This window comes from Larimichthys crocea, chromosome VII (genome assembly GCF_000972845.2).
Source record: "Larimichthys crocea isolate SSNF chromosome VII, L_crocea_2.0, whole genome shotgun sequence".
Lineage (NCBI taxonomy): Eukaryota > Metazoa > Chordata > Actinopteri > Sciaenidae > Larimichthys > Larimichthys crocea.
The window spans coordinates 297573-303572 of NC_040017.1; the positions used below are offsets into that span (position 1 = coordinate 297573).

Consider the following 6000-nt stretch of genomic DNA (forward strand, 5'->3'; position numbering starts at 1 on the left):
AAACATATTAGTGAAAATTAAACCATGTTTTATATATACAATATATTACAAATTCATATATTGTATTATTTTAGCTTTGCTCACACAAAATACCTTTGATTTCTATTCTAATTTTTAGTTGTTATTACTTCACTGTTATTATCACTATATTATATAGGTGACCTGTGAGGCTGTCAGTCTATTATTATTATATTTTGTGTTTATTGTGCTATCTTATTGTGTGCTTTATATTGGCACTGCACAGACAGTAAAGACAAAAAAATGCACTCACCGCATATTTCCAGGGTTAAATAATTTTTTTCTTTCATCTTTCCATCATAGATGTATAGATGTTGTTGTTCTGCATCATTCATAACTTACTTAGCCTAGTTGAAACAATACCTTGTTGTGTCACTTGTCAGTAAACCATAATATCAGTCACATCTGTCAGTATTACTTATGTTAACAAAGATTCCACAGCAATATTTTACAACAGGGGGTGGAGGGGGTCCTTTTCTGCCTTGAGTCCAAACCAGACTTAAGCCAGCCATGCATCTAATAATTCTGAGGCCTCTTTATGTATATTTCTTTGTTTGTTTTAATTCCTATTTTCTGCTGCAAAAGCCTATTTCACCTAATCTTAACTGGTGTACAAAAAGTACAATAATCTATGTGCCCACAAAACCCTCCTACCTGTCAAAATGCATCAAAGGATGTACTAAAGCTGTCCTGTTCCTATACTGCCAACATGCCTTTTTTATTTTTCTAGGAACTGCACGTCCACAGCAGCTGGCTGGTACAACCGCTCCGGGGAAAAGTAACAAACAGCTCAAGAGAGATAGACCAGCACTGACCTCAGTGACAGTGTCATTATGTATGTGTATGTGTATGTGTGCGTGAGAGAGAGAGACAGAGCGACAGAGAGCGAGACAGTGTGTAAGCCAGTTGAACTCTAATACCTCTCCACTCTCATTTCTGATGTCAGACAGAACAACCCTACGTCGCTGCTGACGCCCGTGCAGCCGGTAAACCAAACACACTCTGACAGCTGATACATAGTATGGACTTTGACCCGCACCGAATCTCACAACACCAGCCTCAGCGTCAGCTCGGAGCTTCCTCCGGTCCGGTCTGATGTCCTCCCACACTGTCAGGAGCCGTCTCCAAACCGCCCACTCTCGCGCTTATGTAAGGGGATAATCCTGTGCAGTCATTAAAATGATGCACAGCACTGAAGGTGTAGAAACATAACTATTTGATGCCTATGGTGACATCAGTGCATTAATGTTTGATGATCGTAATACCTCACTGAGGATTATACCGCCATGCTTAGCCGAAAATCTTCTAACTTAACCCTCCGCAACCTGGACTGTCTATTAAACGCAGAATATTTGAAGAGCTGCAGCTCCTCTGACACTTTAATGACCCCTGCCTCTCCAGACTCCCTGGCTCTTTCTCAGACATCTCAATCACCTTCCCCTCTGCAAAAAAGAAAAAACTCATTTCACTTGAACGCTCGCTGTGTGGCTCCTCCAACAGAAACAAAAAGGCAGCCTCTCCATCATCCGGGCAAACCATAAGCTTCCCTTTATCTTCCCTCCCTCATTAAACTCTGAATAACTCAGCAGAGAGGCAGAAAGAGGAGAGAGAGAAAAGTGATTGAATTCTGCTGGAGGAATAAAAGCCCCTTGAGGTTGCCATTTTGAATGTGTGCCATGTTGAACAGGCTGGATCCAGAGATCACCGAGACAACGGAGCAGGGAAGAATAGTCTATAGACGGAGCTCCAGGCCAGCTGACCCACTGTAGATAATGTACCATGGATGTCATGTCATTGTACTGAGAGTCTGGAGTCACGATGATGACCCATCACGACCTTGGAGGGAGGCGGGCAGAGGCAGAGGAAGGAGCTCTGAAAGGGAGGTCAGAGGGAAATCGTGGCACCAGACTTGATATCTCTATTCAAAAGCTGCACTGGCAACCTGGTCGCACTGAATGCAGCCCAATTATTTCAATACACCAGCAATCCTGGGAAGGGGAAGACCACAGAAAGGGGACACAAAAAAAGAAAAATGGGTTTGACATTCAGGCAGGCGGGCTGAGGGAGGTAACAAGTTCACGGCCCTTTCAGAGAACATGGCCGCCTGCTGTGTGATGGATCATGGAGCCTCAGATGCGCCATCAGGGGTGGGACCCAGGGCAGAATGCATGGGAACCCAGTCTCCCAAGAAGAAGGGAGTCACCCTGACGGTTAAATAAATGAACTCCTGGTGGTTCTGATATAAACAGCTCCAACAGCTTTCCCCATATGGAGCAACAATACTGCTGCTGAGAAATGACATGAAAGGTAATACCTCTGTATCACATATTATACATATTATATTATATATTATGTACATATTCATGTGTGTATTATTAAATATATATAAGACAAAAATGCCCTGAATGATGCTTTCATATGCAGCTGAGTTGAAAAGTCCTCACACTAGTCTAGACTATAGCCGTCAGGACGGATCCTTTCATTAAAACGAGGCAGGCCTAATTAGTGGACGCTCTGGCAGTTTAGTACTGCACTTATAAAGTTGGGGGAAAGTTTCCTGTCACTCATTTGGAGCTCAGATTTTCTATCAGAAATTTTGAGTTGACAAAGCTCCTTCAGAGCCACAGGAGGCATCAGCAAATTGAAAAAAAAATTCCATGATTATAACCTATCAAAAAATACTTTTTTTAAAAAAGAAAATTCTTTTCAAAAAATAAAAAGTTTTAGAATTCAATCTCTGACAAAATAATATCAGAATTCAACAAAAATAGGACTAGCTTTGTATAGCAGCTTGAACAGAGTAAATGAGTTTTGAGTTTTTTTTTCAATCTACTCTTTCCAAAGTGAAGAATGAACGTTTGCACTTGTATCACATTTTATAATACTATCACTATTAGACATGTTTGAAGCATTTATGTATGTAAGTAGTGACATTTTCACATCTGCATTCTTGCAGCGAGTTATGTTATTTATTGTGTCGTGCAGTTGGAAGAGCGCAGCCCACACGCCCACACAGACTCATGAGACACTGAAAATACTTTTTCAGTGGCAAAACAGTTGTGAGATGAGAATGTCAACTTGTTACAAATTACATTAACCAACAAAGAACTTTGTCTTCTATTCTGAGCTCGACAAAAACATCTGCCCTCCCGGAAAACACAGCTTTTTATAGTCCAACCGTATTAGAAATGAAAAGGTAGAGCCCTTAAGTTGTCATATAATGAACAATAAACTAAGAAATGTACTTCTTTAATCTCACCTAAATGACTTCCCACCTTAAGGTAGTTTCCTGAAAGTTGTAACACTGGAAGTAAAACAAATCAAGTCTGATGCATCCCTAAAATATTAACTACACATTAAGATATTTTAGTGAGTGCAGATATGGGATATCGCGGGAAACACCCTTTGTAACCATGACACGCATGAGGATCAGATACAGTATTTCTGGTATGCCAGAGATGACGACAACAGCCACTGCTACTGTAAACATAACGTTTAACGTGATACTGACAAAACATGAATCATTTCTACCTCCAGAAATTCCACAATGACAACTGTGAGAAAAAACTTACACAACACCACATATTACTAGTTAGCTAAAATATTTGACGTCAAGTAGAAGTATATATTGTAGAGTAAAGTATGAAGGTGAGAGTAAAGTAAGCTGAATTATGGTTATGAATTAATTGTTATTCTTCAAGAAAAATGTGAATAATTTCTTGAATCTCAGATGTGAGGCTTTTCTTTGTCTGATATGACAAAGAAAAGCATGTCACCTTGAGCTCTCCTATACATCACACCGGGCTCTGGGAAATTACATTAGGACATTTTAAAGACGAAGCAATTATCTGATTAATTGAGAAAATAACCTGCAGATTGGTAAATAATGAAAACATGTGTTAGTTATAGCTATTACTTTAGTGTTTTGCTCAGATTGCTGCAGTTGGAAAAAACACAGCCAAGTGATATGACACAAAACATTAGTTCAACACTGGGATGTATTAATTATGGTACTAAAAATAACAACAACCTGTGAATGTAAAAGTCACCCTCCTTTCCCCTATAGTGCCATAGTGTCTGTGGTGTGCCCCATTTTTCTACAGCCTAGGAATAATAAACCTGTCAACAACAAGTCTCCTGGGAGGCCACTGCTGACACCTCGTTGTCAGTGGCAAGGCATGCTGGGATAGCTAATGGGACAGGCCCTCGGGGGTGCCTCGGACGGAGGACAGCCCGAGACAGGTGAGCTGTCTGACAGCTCTCATGTGAAATAAACAGTCATCAATAATAAGCTCTGTGTCTTTGTTGACTTCAAATCACAAACTGAATTCTGCCGTAACAATAAAAACATATCTCTGGATATATTTACTTAGATGAAATCTGTATGATGAGGACAACAACTGAAGGAATACATTCAATAGAGAAACACTGTTGTCTGTATGATTTTGAAAATATAATGCAATATTTTTTTTGTGGACACTAAATGATGAGACATCCTCACTGTTTAAATGAAAAATGGAAATCTTTAAGTTAAAAAAACAAACTGACATACTGACAAAATGCTTGTCATCATATCACTAAGCATGTCATTAGTTTGCACTGCATGTGTAGAGCTTCTGTCACAAACACACTTCAAAAAACTTCAAATATAAATCGTGTTTTTGTACGTCCATGGCAATCCCTCCCACCCCCGAACGTGAGTGAGAGTGAGCACCCATCCTACGGTACATCTCTGTGATTTCTCTCTTATTGTAACCACGTGGCGCATTCAGTGAGTTTGTCCTGCCTCAACACGTGTACGCATGTGAACATCTGAGCTGATCAACTAAACACTTCCCATATGCAGCTGCTGAAGGGAGCAGCTGGAGTTTCAGTACTTTCACTCGGCTGTGGGTGACACCGGTCAGATGGTGCTGAGAGTCTGTACTGACAGTCTGTCAGTCAGTCTGTCAGTCAGTCTTGTTACACAATCCCTCACCCCGTACACCCACTGTTTTTTTTTAAACAGAGGACAAAGCTGATAAAAAACAAGCACTGCATGCACAAAGTAGACAGGAGTTTGAAGGCAGAAAAAAACAGGTAAAGAAAAGAGTGAGCAATTGTTTGGTTTTTCCTGGGCACTGACCTGGACAGCACAGCAAACACAGCGCCGGTCAGCCTCTCATCTTGCTTCTCTTCTCAGATTTCACACTCCAGCTCCTTCCTCACTGCCTTTTGAAGTTGGTCCCTCCGCTGTTTCTGAGGTAAAAGTCGTTAGCAGAGGAAGGAACGAGGGAGAGGAAGAGGGAGATGGGGGTGAAGTCTCTTTCTCTCTTGCCTTTTTCTTCTTATTATTATTATTATTATTTTCTTTACTTGCCCCCTTGTTCAATTTTGCACTAGCTGAAATCTGCACCTCTTCTCGCTCTTCCATAGCAAAAAAAATCTCTCCACACACTCACTACTGGGAGAGGAGGGGAAAAATAACATTGTGAGAGAGAGAGAGAGAGAGAGAGAGAGAGAGAGAGAGAGAGAGAGAGAGAGAGAGAGAGAGAGAGAGAGAGAGAGAGAGAGAGCACCTCGGCTCCCTCCTGTTCAAATTCAGAGGCTGGATCTCTACTGGGCATGCCCATAAGAAGCTACTCTGTAACCCTCACTTCCTCTCTTGTTCTTGCCTTCCCCTCCTCCCTCACAGCTCTTTCTCCTCTTCCCCTCCCCTATAGCTCTCAGTTGAGCAGGGATCAGGAATGCTGCTCAGACCAAAGTCCAAGGAGCGAGCCCCTCTTTGAAAAAACAAAAACAAAAAAAACCAAATCTGACACTTTAAACACGACAGACTGAAAAGCGGATTATGGAAAGTGGAAAAAATATGACACAATTTTGAAAATATGATGTAAATATGTTCATGTTTTTAATCATAAACTTACTCCAGTTACCAAAAAATACCTATATTGTTGTCTTGCAGCATATTTCCAATCCATGTAATTCAATCATGTGCACATT

At 40.9% G+C, this 6000-nt stretch overlaps 1 long non-coding RNA gene across 1 annotated transcript in view; it reads right to left on the reverse strand.

The window, feature by feature from the left end:
• LOC113746017 (uncharacterized) overlaps positions 1-5485 on the reverse strand; it is a 57234-nt gene extending 51749 nt beyond the window's left edge. Inside the window, exon 1 of the long non-coding RNA XR_003462564.1 lies at positions 5144-5485. This is a non-coding gene — a long non-coding RNA (uncharacterized LOC113746017). The remainder of the gene's footprint in view (positions 1-5143) is intronic.
• Positions 5486-6000: the final 515 nt, after the last annotated feature.